The 12,061-nt window shown below is 43.0% G+C and overlaps 1 protein-coding gene across 2 annotated transcripts in view; it reads left to right on the forward strand.

The window, feature by feature from the left end:
* The window catches only part of LOC125459232 (low-density lipoprotein receptor-related protein 5-like), a 183,003-nt gene that overhangs the window by 38,503 nt on the left and 132,439 nt on the right, over nt 1-12,061 (forward strand). The window lies entirely within an intron of this gene.

Here is a 12,061-nt window from a genome sequence, read left to right on the forward strand (position 1 = left end):
ATTTTTATTGTGTCATGGAATGTTACAAAACATTTTGGCAGCAGTGTATACACTGGTGTTTTCTGCATATGAGCCAGAAAAGTTAATCTCCCTTTCCTACTCCTGTTCTGTTTAAAATTTCTCTCTCCCACTCATTTGTGGATTTTCCTTTAGCAATGCTCTGTGTGGTGGAGAATTCTAAACTAATTTCTGTATGTGATTGTGGAGGTAGTTTTTAGTTAACTACATGATTTTTCAACATTGCGTGACCTTTTCCATGAAGACTTTGGGCAATCTTCACATGCTGTGGATGACATGGGCGAATGCAAGATGCATGACAGAATTAGGCGAAATGATCATGAGGTAGCATCTTGTCTGGTTTTCTCAAACATCATGGCAAGATTTTCATTCGAAGTGGCAGGTTCCCAACTGATGCTCATTACTATTTGTTAAAGGCTTTGTTAACAACTGCACCAAAAACACTGTAAAACTAGCCATTGGGAAAACTCAACATGGAAACCAGAGTGAATTATTGCCATGATAAACTCGCTGGCATCCCTGAGCTATTGCCATCTTCCCCATGGGCAAACTGAAGAGTAAGGTATGATCCATGAGTGCCAACTGCACATACCCTTCCACCAAAGATATCAGCACTCCACTTTGAGGGAGTCATTACCAATGTCTTGGCATTCTCCACTGTACTGCCACTGCACCCTGCGAGGGCAGACTTGTTTGGCAGAGCATGCTGGCAACCAGGAGTATAGAGGTACCATGCAGGGAAAGTAACCCATTCCACAATGTGGACCACGCTGCCTATCAGGGTTGCTGCTTGCTTTCTCAGTGCATACTCACCTGGTGCTTATCTACAATGCCTGTCTTATCTTGCCCTGCATTGGCAATCGATGCAGTTACGAAATCACACAGGTGGCTTTATGATTTAGCAGTCAAGGACATGCGCAAATTGTTGCACATCAGTATATCACGTCAGCCTAGCACCTGTCCCACATGGCTTTAGCAATTTCACAGTATCTACGGCAAACAGGGGGACATGCCTGAAAGTCCAAGGGGAGTAGTCCAAAGGGGCACCTGCCAGTCAGGAAGTCCAGCCTTATTCATCAAGGACAGCTCTTATACAAGGCCTTGACAGCTAATCAGGAGTTCAATCAGGTTGGCCTTGCACAGGGCTCAATGCTGCAGGGAATAGTTCGTGGCCATTCCTTTGGCTCCACAGGGACCAGGCTGGGGATGGACATGACACTGTATGAGTGCTGTTTAGCCAACAGGAGTCTGGTCAACACAGCACTGCTGCCAGTTCACATGCTTCAGTGTAGGCCACATTTGTCCTGTCCCTTCCATTCACAAAAATTAAGGATGAAGGTGTCTGGGGGAATAGGTTTAGAGAAAGGGAATTGAAAAAATGTAGGTGAATATACATAGCTTGGATGATGAGCAAGGGAAGTGTGATGCCTGTGGAGTTGACCGACTGGGCATCTTGAAAGGAGAGGGTTATGTTGGCAATCTCATTTATGTATTTATGCTGAGGCTGAAGGATACTGGCAGAGGACCACTTGCTCCTATTCCAGACATGAAGTACATGGATAACACACAATGTTGAGGAGAATGGCTGTGCAGGAGGTTGCAACGGGTGTAGTAAGAAACTGATTTGTGACTGAATGGCCTGGATTTGCAGCTGTGCACTGGGTATTTGTGTGGGAACAACATTGGCTGCCAACACAGGCTATCTTCACAACATAGGCACAGAGGATACCTGGATAATAAAATGTGAGGCTGGATGAACACAGCAGGCCCAGCAGCATCTCAGGAGCACAAAAGCTGACGTTTCGGGCCTAGACCCTTCATCAGAGAGGGGGATGGGGTGAGGGTTCTGGAATAAATAGGGAGAGAAGGGGAGGTGGACCGAAGATGGAGAGAAAAGAAGATAGGTGGAGAGGAGAGTATAGGTGGGGAGCTAGGGAGGGGATAGGTCAGTCCAGGGAAGACGGACAGGTCAAGTAGGTGGGATGAGGATGGTAGGTAGGAGATGGAGGTGCAGCTTGAGGTGGGAGGAAGGGATGGGTGAGAGGAAGAACAGGCTAGGGAGGCAGAGACAGGTTGGACTGGTTTTGGGATGCAGTGGGTGGAGGGGAAGATCTGGGCTGGTTGTGTGGTGCAGTGGGGGGAGGGGACGAACTGGGCTGGTTTTGGGATGCAGTGGGGGAAGGGGAGATTTTGAAGCTGGTGAAGTCCACATTGATACCATTGGGCTGCAGGACCCTTCTTGGTCATATACCCATCCAGATGTCTTTTAAATGTGGTAATGGTACCAGCCTCCACAACTTCCTCTGGTAGCTTGTTCTATACATGCACCACCCTCTACTTGAAAAAGTTACCCCTCAGGTCCTTTCCCTACTCACCTTAAACGTATGCTCCCTAGTTTGGATTCCCCCACCCAAGGAAAAGGACTTTGGATACCTATGCTTCTCTTGATTTTAAAAACCTCCCTGAGGTCACTCCTCAGCCGCTGATGCTCCGGGGAGAAAAAGCTCCAGCGTATTCAGCCTCTCCCTATAACTCAAACACTCCAGACTCGGCAACATCCTTGTAAATCCTTTCTGCACATTCTGAAGTTTGACACCATTCTTCCCATCAAAGGGCAATCAGAATTATATGCAGTATTCTAATAATGGCCGCACCACTGTCCTATACAGCCACAACATGACATCCCAACTCTTATCCTCAACACGCTGACCAACAAAGGCAAGTGTATCAAATGCCTTCTTCACCACCTTGTCTAACTGTGACTCCACTTTCAAGGAACATGGCACTTGCACCCTCAGGTCTGTTGTTTGGAAACACTCTGCAGAGTCCTATTAACTGTATAAGTCCTGCCCTGGTTTGCCTTACCAAAATGCAAGACCTCGTATCTATTTAAGTTAAACTCCATCTGCCATCCCTTGACCCTTTGGCCTATCTGATCAAGGTCTTGTTGTGCTGTGAGATAATCTTCTTCACTATCCACTACATTACCAATTCAGGTGTCGCCTGCAAACCTACTTACCATACACCCTACGTCCACAACCAAAATCATTATAAAAGCAATGGACCCAGCGTTGATCCTTGTGACACACAGCTGTTCACAGGCCTCCAATCTGAAAAGCAACCTGCTACTCTTCTAAACAAAAAGGACAAGGGCCAGGGATGAGGACAGCAGCATGTTAAGCACAGAGCAAAGCAGCCTCTACCCCTTTAAAACAGAAAAGTGAAAGTTTCCCCAACTTCTGAACAAAATAAGACTCCACTGACTCTAGAAAAACCAAAAAACAACTAAAGAAACAAAAGTGACTGTTCTCACCTCTGGCCCCACTAACCACTCTTGGGGTAGGGCCACAAGAGATCAAAATGTGGAATAAATATTTCTTGATAAAATAACAGTCCCCCTGAGGTTGCAGACTTGTTCGCCGAGCTGGTGTGTTTGATTACAGATTGTGTTTCATCAGCCTGCCAGGTAACATTGTATACCAACCACCCCAGCACACCAAGGCATATAAATAACAAGCAGGACAGAACACCAACTCTGCACTGATGATGTTACCTAGCAGGATGGAAACATCTGCAACCAAACACACCGGCTCGACAAGCAGGTCTACATCCTCGTCCACAACTCAAGCTACAAATCTTTTCAAACTTTACCAGTCCCCTTGGTGCTTCCAGGGGGTCAAAACTGAAACAAAGGGAAAATAAGATAGCTTTCTTCCGAGGGCCCTAACCCAAAAACAAACGCAAGCTCAAAAGTGGAAAGTTATAATATGGAAACAAAAAGACTTAATCAAAATATTATTGTTCAGGTTTAAGGTGCTCCTCAGCCCTGGCGACACCCATTGGTCATGAAAAGCCATGACCGTACCGGTGAACACCATGTGCTCCTACTCCGAGGCGCATTCAAGTACGGACGTAACCATGAAAGAGAAGCAGACAGTCAGGAACGATGGACCTCAAAGCTACCCTCTACCACCACCCTCTGTTACCCACCTTCAAGCCAATTTTATATCCAACCAGCTAGCTTCCCACGCTCCCATGTGATATCGCCTAACTAACCACTCTACCAGGCAAAATAATGTCAAATGCTTTGCCTTCATCAGTCTTCTTTGTGACCTCTTCAAAAGATTCAATCAAGTTGATGACACTTGACTTCTCATGCAAAAAGCCATGTTGACTTGATGTCAGCTGCCCACCTGTGTATGGAGGCACTCTGACAGTCTCAGGGTTGGGTAAAGTGCTGCATAGTGATGGCAGCTGTGCATTACAGAAATGGCTGCATTGTTCCAGCTTCTCCACTGTGAGATCTAGTGCCTTCTGTACACCCGCTTGTCACTGCTGCTCCTCCTTTCTGAGTGTTTGGACGAAGTCCCTCATCACCAAGATCTTAGTGAGTTGTACAGACTGTAAACGTGCGAATGGATGAGTGGCAAGCCCTTGGTCACTGACAGTCACAGGACTGGAGTTCATATCCTGCCAGGTCTCAACAGGTGCCTGAACTCCAGTCCTGTGACTGTCAGTAACTAGGGGTTTGTCACTCATCCATTCGCATGGTTACAGTCTGTGCAACTCACTAAGGTGTGATCCCGCATTGTGCAACATCTGTGCTGCGGGGAGTTCAGGAGGTTGAATTGCTGAGGGGCCCTCCGATGTTTTAGGATTCTCATCGGGGCGATCATAGGTGTGTCCTTTTGTGTGACGATGTGCTATTCCTTGGAGGATGGGGAGGGATCCTGCAAGGCATAAGAGACAGAAGACATTGCAGCCAGTAGTAGTGGTGTTCGATGCACTTCAGTGTTCATCTGGTTAATGTGAGCATTGCAGAAGAATGAGCAATTGCATTCACTAAGGTGTTGGACCATAGATATCCCTGATTCCCACAAGAGTGGTGCCAGGCTTCTGTCAGACCAAGTATCTTTTCCTCAGAAGAGCTGAGAATACCAATATCCAACACACCGCCATCTTTCTGGTGTCGTTCCCTTGTTATCAGTTTTTTTTAGAGCATTTTAAGGTGTTAAAGTTGCCAAAAACTTAGAATATCTGATGGAATTTGGATATGTTATTCAATGATTTAGTATAAAACAGCTGGCTTTGTGGCATGGTTGACCCACAGGTTACAAAAATCAAAACTCAAGTAACAAGCCTTCAAAAAGATCATTTGAATTCTTTCTTCCCCTTTCCAGTATGTTCACCCCTTTCCAGTATGTTCATGTGACAGTCCCTGTTAGCTACAGCAAGTCCCTGTAAGCTACAGCAAATCAATATTGGATTATTTTTCATGACTTATTTAGCAAAATGACCAGGTAAAATGGGAAAAAGATTTTGTATCTGTTAAAACTATTCTCCATGTTTAGGTCAACAGGAATAAGAACATTTCCAGTTTTCACTGGAAGCAGCTGATTTTCCAAGTAAAATGCAATAAATGAAAACCAGAAGTAATGTTCTGTACTGTGGTTGGCTGTGGTGGAAGGATTTAGGGCTGTAAAAGCTTAAATAACATAGTGATTTGCTACCTATCTGTGCTGCACATAGAGATTGAAGTTAATTCACGTTAATATGATATATAGAACTGGTTTAAACTTCAAAATGAAATGCATGTTTGTACAAGAAATTAAGTTCAAAAGAATTCAATGAATAGCTAATGCTGCTGGATTTACTTTTGTAGAGACACCGAATTTGTTTTCAGCCGGAAATTAAAATCCTTCCTTAAATTTAGTGTATGTGAGAAGACAGATTTAAGATGCGCAAAACTGTGTGAAATTACAGCACATAAGTTAGTGTGACAGAATGTAGCAGCCACATCTGATGTTGAAGCCCTGATGAAGGGTCTAGGGCGGAAATGTCGAGTCTCCTGCTCCTCTGATGCAGCCTGGCCTGCTGCATTCCTCCTGCCCTACGCTGTATCATCTCTGACTCCAACATCTTCAGTTCTTGGTATCTCTGCACCCTTTGTTCCCTCTGGTTATATTTTCAGTTTAATAATTGTTATGGGTATAAAAAAAATGTGAATGGTTAGGATCAATCTGAAACTACGGTTCGTCACCGTCACCATGTTTAAAATCTTGCAAGCAGTCATTGAGATAAGGATGTGCCTTTGGGTAAAGCACACATGAATAAATAGATTATAAAATGGCCTTCTAACTTTGGAGGATTTTGTGTAGTATTAATAGTCAAATATGATTTCATTCCCATGTAAAGTGTTCATCAAAGAACAAAGAACAAAGAAAATTACAGTGCAGGAACGGGACCGTCAGCCCTCCAAACCTGTACTGACATGCTGCCGTCACAACTAAAACCCCCTACCCTTCCACGGACCATATCTCTGTATTCCCATCCTATTCATATATTTGTCCAAGTTGCCCTTTAAAAGTCACTATTGTATCTGCTTCCACTCCCTCGCCCAGCAGCGAGTTCCAGGCACCCACCACCCTCTGTACTTCACCTTTAGACGTTGCCCCTCGCACCTTAAACTTATGACCCCTGGTAAATGACTCTTCCACCCTGGGAAAAACTTCTGACCATCCAGTCTGCCCGTGCCCTTCATAATCTTGTAGACCTCTATCAGGTTCCTCCTCGACCTCCGTCGTTCCAGTGAGAACAACCCAAGTTTCTCCAATCTTTCCTCATAGCTAATGCCCTCCCTACTAGGCAACATCTTGGTAAATATTTTCTGTACCCTGTCCAAAGCCACCACATCCTTCTGGTAGCGTGGTGACCAGAATTGAACACAATATTCTAAATGCGGCCTAACTAAAGTTCTCTCAAGCTACAACATTACGGTGTTGCAGAGCTCAATTATTTAACGGTGACAAAACGAGCATAAAAGCATATAAGTTAGCAGGAGAATGCCATTTGACCCCTGAACTGCCATTTAATAGGATAATGACCCTGATAACCTTTCATCAAATTGTTTGTAAGGAATCTATCCACTTCTGCCTCAAAAAATTCAAAGACTATGTTTCTACCAACTTGTTAAGAAGTGAGTCCTAAAGAATTCATTGCACTCAGTAGAAAAACAATTTTCCTCATCCCCGTCTTAAATTGGCAAACCCATTAGTTTTAAATGCTGATCCCTTGGTTCCAGATTTTTCCACAAAGGAAGTACCCTTTCCACATCCATCCAATCAAGATCCCTCAATCTTCTTTCAATCAAGTTGCCTAACTTTTTTTAAAAAATCCATCGTTTGCAAGCCTCGCCTGTGCAACATTTCCTCAGAAGATAGTCTTTCATTCCAGGTATTAGTCCAGTAAACCCCTGAACTGCTTCCAATACATTAAAATTCTTCTTTAAATAAGGTAACTAACACCATACACTACTCCAAATGTGGCCCCACCAGTGTCCTATAAAACTGAAACATAACCTCCCTATTTTTGTAACCAGTAATTTGTAAACAATAATGTTCATTTAGCTCTCCTAATTATATGCTGTCCCTGTATACTGATCTTTTGAGACTTGTACCCTCTGCATCTCAGAGCTCTACCATCTCTCATCATTTAGATAATGTGCTGCTTCTAATGGTCTTTCTGCAAAAATGGCCAGTCACATTTTCCCACATTATATTCCATTTGCCAGATTTTAACCCACTTGCATCCTTTGTTATCTCCTCTATCCGCTTTACAACATATTTTCCTAACTCATGTGTGGCATCATTAAACTTAGGTCTTTTCATCTAAATCATTCATAGGAACATTATGTATCATTATGTCATTACATATCAATCTGGTGAAGCTACAGAACAGGACTACTTGCCTGCCACTCATTATAAGGAACAAGTGGTAGATAGAGGTAAGCAATTCCATAACCACTTGATCAGATCTAAGCTCTGGGGTCTTTCATATCCAGTTGTGAATGGTGGTGGCCAACTAATTTACTCACTGGAGGAGGAACCTCCACAAATATCCCCATCCTTGATCATGGGGGTTCCAGCACTTCAGCTCAAAAGTAAAACTGAAGCATTCGCAACAATCTTTAGCCAGAATTGCCAAATGGATGATCCATCACTACCTTCTCCCAGCATTACTCAAGCCACTATTCAGCCTATCTGATTCTCTCCACATGATATCAAGGAACAAGAGGAGATACTGGATACTGCAAAGGCTATGGGCCCTGACAAAATTCCAAAAATAGTACTGAAAACTTGCCCTTAGCCAAGCTGTTCCAGAATAGCTATAACAATGCATATAACTGCCAATGTGGAAAATTGTCAAGGTATGTCTCGTACATACAAAAAAGCAGAAAAACCTGACCTCGCCAATTTTGACACTTTCCATCTACTCCCCATCATCAATAAAATAATGGAAGGCATCTGCAATAGTGCTACCAAGCAGCACATATTCAGCAATAACCTGAATTTTGAATTCTACCAGAGCCACTCAGCACCTGACTTCATTACCACCTTGGTTCAAACGTGGACAATGAGATGAATTCCAGAGGTGGGAATGACAGCCTTTGACATCAAGGCTGCATGTGACTGAGTGTGGCATCAAGCAAAACTAGATAGACACAGCGAGAGCTGGGGCGGGGAAAAATTCCACTATTTGGAGTCGCATTCAGCAAAAAGGAAAATGGCTGTGGTTATGGGAGGCCAGTCATCTGTGCAGGAGTTCGTCTGCAGTGTCCATGGCTCAGCCATCTTCAGCTGTATCATTAAGCTGCTCTCCATCATAATGTTAGAAGTGGGGAAGTTTGCTGACGACTGCACAATGATCAGAACTATGCATGTCTGCTTAGATACTGAAGTAGTCCATGTCCAAATGTGGCACGACCTAGGCAATATCCAGTTTTGGGTTAACATGATACACTAACGTTTATGCCATAAAGTGCTAGACAATGATCATTTCTAATAAGAAAGAGTATAACTATTGAAATTCAGTGGTATTACCGTCACCCAATTGCCCGCTGTTAACTTTCTCAGCTTACCATTAGCCAGAAACTAAACTGGACGAACTACAAGGACAGGTTAGAAGCTAAGTATCCTGCAATGAATAATTCACCGCCTGATTACCACAAAGCCTTTTACCCGGTCTACAAAATATAAGTCAGGAATGTGATGAATATTTCCCATTTGAGTGCAATTCCACCAAAACTCAAGAAGCTTGACACTGTCCAGGACAAAGCAGCCCGCTAGATTGGCAGCACATCCACAAACATTCAACAGTCTCTCCAACACCAATGCCTATTCGAAGCGTCAACATGAAACATTGCAGAAATTCATCAAGGCACCTTAGACAACACCTTCTAGAAGAACAAGTGCAGAAGATACATAGAAATATCACCACCTGCAAGTTCTCCTCTAAGTCACTCGCCATCCCGACATGGATGTATATCACCAGTTCTGTTGTTGGGTCAAAATCGTGGAGCTCCCACATCGACAGCATTTGTGGGTCTTATTTATGGAATCCCTACACCATTGCACAGGCCCAACAAGTCCACACCAACCCTCCAGAACATCCCACGCAGACCCATCCCCCTATAACCTACCTAATTCCTGAACACTATGGGCAATTTAGCATAGCCAATCCATCTAGCCTGCACAACTTTGGACTGTGGGAGGAAACCAGAGCACCTGGAGGAAGCCCATGCAGACATGGAGAGAATGTGCAAACTCCACACAGACAATCGCCCAAGGGTGGAATCGGACCCCAGTCCTTGGTGCTGTGAGGCAACACTGTTAACCCTTATAACCAAATTAATTACAGAAGTTCCAAGAAGGCAGTTCAACCTCTTTCTCGAGCAAATAGGGATGGGCAATAAATGCTGGCTAAGCCAGTAATCTGTACATCTCATGAATGAATGAAAAGAAAATATCAAACTATGGCCTGGCACTGATCCCTGTGGCATGCCATTTGTTACATCATGCTAATCAGAAAATGACCCTTAGGTGCATATATGGAACGAGCTGCCAGAGAAAGTGGTGAAGGCAGGTGCAATTACACATTTAAAAAGGCATCTGACAGGTATATGAGTAAAGGGTTTATGGACCAAATGCTGGCAAATGTTACTAGGTCTGATTGGCATATCTGGTTGGTGTGAACAATTTGGACCGAGTGTGTCTATTTCCATGCTGTAGGAATATGTCTTACCAGTTTCCTGTTCGGTGTCTAATCGTCCATCCGTGTTAATATATTACTTCCTACACAATAGGCCTTTATTTTCCACAATGGCATCTGATATGTTACCTTTTCAAATGTACTCTGAAAATCTAAGTACAGTACATCCACTTGCTCTCCTTTATCCTCAACACGTTACTTCTTCACTTAAGTTCAGTAAATTGGTTAAATGTAACTTTCCTTTTCCACAGGACAGCTGCATTTGTTGATACTGATTAGCATGCACCATAAGCTGTAAGGAGATCCTCATAGACATGCTAGTGAATGAGAATTATTGATATGTGTCTTTGTCATTAGGCTGTCACCACGCCCCTACCATTTCGATCATCCCCCAACCCCCAACATACACCCATTTTTCTGCTCCACCCATCCATTCTACCACCCTGTCCTTTCTTCTCCTGCCCTCATTCCCCACAACACTGTGCGTTTCTCCCATGTCTCTGTTTGGTTCCCATTTCAAGTGTGTAATTGTTCTGTACATATGCAAATTGTTTATGTTTATACATGTCATAATGACATACAGGACCTGGAACTGTACAGATACCTGTTAAAGTGAACGTGTATATCCAGTCACTCCAAAGTGTCACCAAACACTGCCTTCTCACAATTGTGTCGAATCTGACTGGTGACATTGAACTTTTTGAAGTGGACTATTTTTAAAAATACCTTTATCCCTGTGACTGCAGTTATGCTAACTGGGCGTAGTTTCCTGCCTTCTGTCTCCCTCCCTTCTTTAATGAAGGCATTATGTATGCTATTTCCATCAAGCTTAAATCCAACGCATTGGCTTTCGCTCTGGCACTTTATTTAAACACAAGGATGAGGTCCACCAGGGCACAGGGAGTTGTTAGCCCACTGTTCCACCAGTTTGCTCAGTGCCTCTGCTATGATGATTATAATTGTCTTTAGTTCCTCCTTCCATTCTGTTTCCATTTACAGTTATTTGTAGATGTTAGTTGTACATTCCACGGTGAAGATAGACGCAAAATTCCTCTTCAGTTCATCTGCCAACTCTGTATTTTCCATAACTAATTCCTCAGACTTACCTTCTTTAGGACCAGAATTTAGTTCATTAACTCTCTTGCTTTATAGATGTCTAAAGAAACTCTTACTGTTTTATATTTCTAGCTTGCATTGTTGTATTTTCTAATTTCTCCCTCTGTATTAATCTTTCAGTCATTCTTTACAGTTTTTAATATTCTGTCCAGTCTTCTGACCTGCTACCCACCTTTGTGCAATTATATGAGTTTTTTTTCTTTAAGTTTGATAGAGTCTCTCACGCTTTTCATTAAACATGGATGTTGGCTCCTACCCTAGGAATTTTTCTTTCTCATTGGAATGTCTCTGTTTGATGCCTGTCACTTCATCTTAATTGGTTCATTCCACAACCTAATTTGCCATGTTCTCTGTTATAATGGTGTCCAAGAATGTCCTTATTTAGGTTTAAAACACAAGTCTTGGACCCATTCTTCTCCTTCCAGAATAGTCTACTCTGAGAGAATGTCTCAATCATTCTATGAATTCCTCAGCTACTTTTGTTCATCCAGTTTTATTTCCCAGTCTTTGTATATATGTTAAAGCCCCTATGATTAATGGTATATCTTTCTGATAAGCTTCCATTATTTATTCCTTATACTTCATCTACTGTGTGGTAGCTGTTAGAGGGCCTGTACGTCGCTCTCACGAGTTATTTCTTGCCTTTATCATTTCTCATTTTGACCCAAACTACTTGTAATTAGTGGTTTCGCACATTTATATGTAATATGTTTTAGTTTTAAGACAAAATTCAATTGTAGAGAGCTCTCCTTCACTGGCTAAAGGAAAGTGGCCGTGCATCATGCCTTTTGTGAATGAAACAAAAACATTTTTGAGTATAGCTTACTAGTGCATTCAACCATGACAACACTTTGACCAAGCAGAAGTGACTTACCAACCA

Source organism: Stegostoma tigrinum, chromosome 17 (genome assembly GCF_030684315.1).
Source record: "Stegostoma tigrinum isolate sSteTig4 chromosome 17, sSteTig4.hap1, whole genome shotgun sequence".
NCBI lineage: Eukaryota > Metazoa > Chordata > Chondrichthyes > Orectolobiformes > Stegostomatidae > Stegostoma > Stegostoma tigrinum.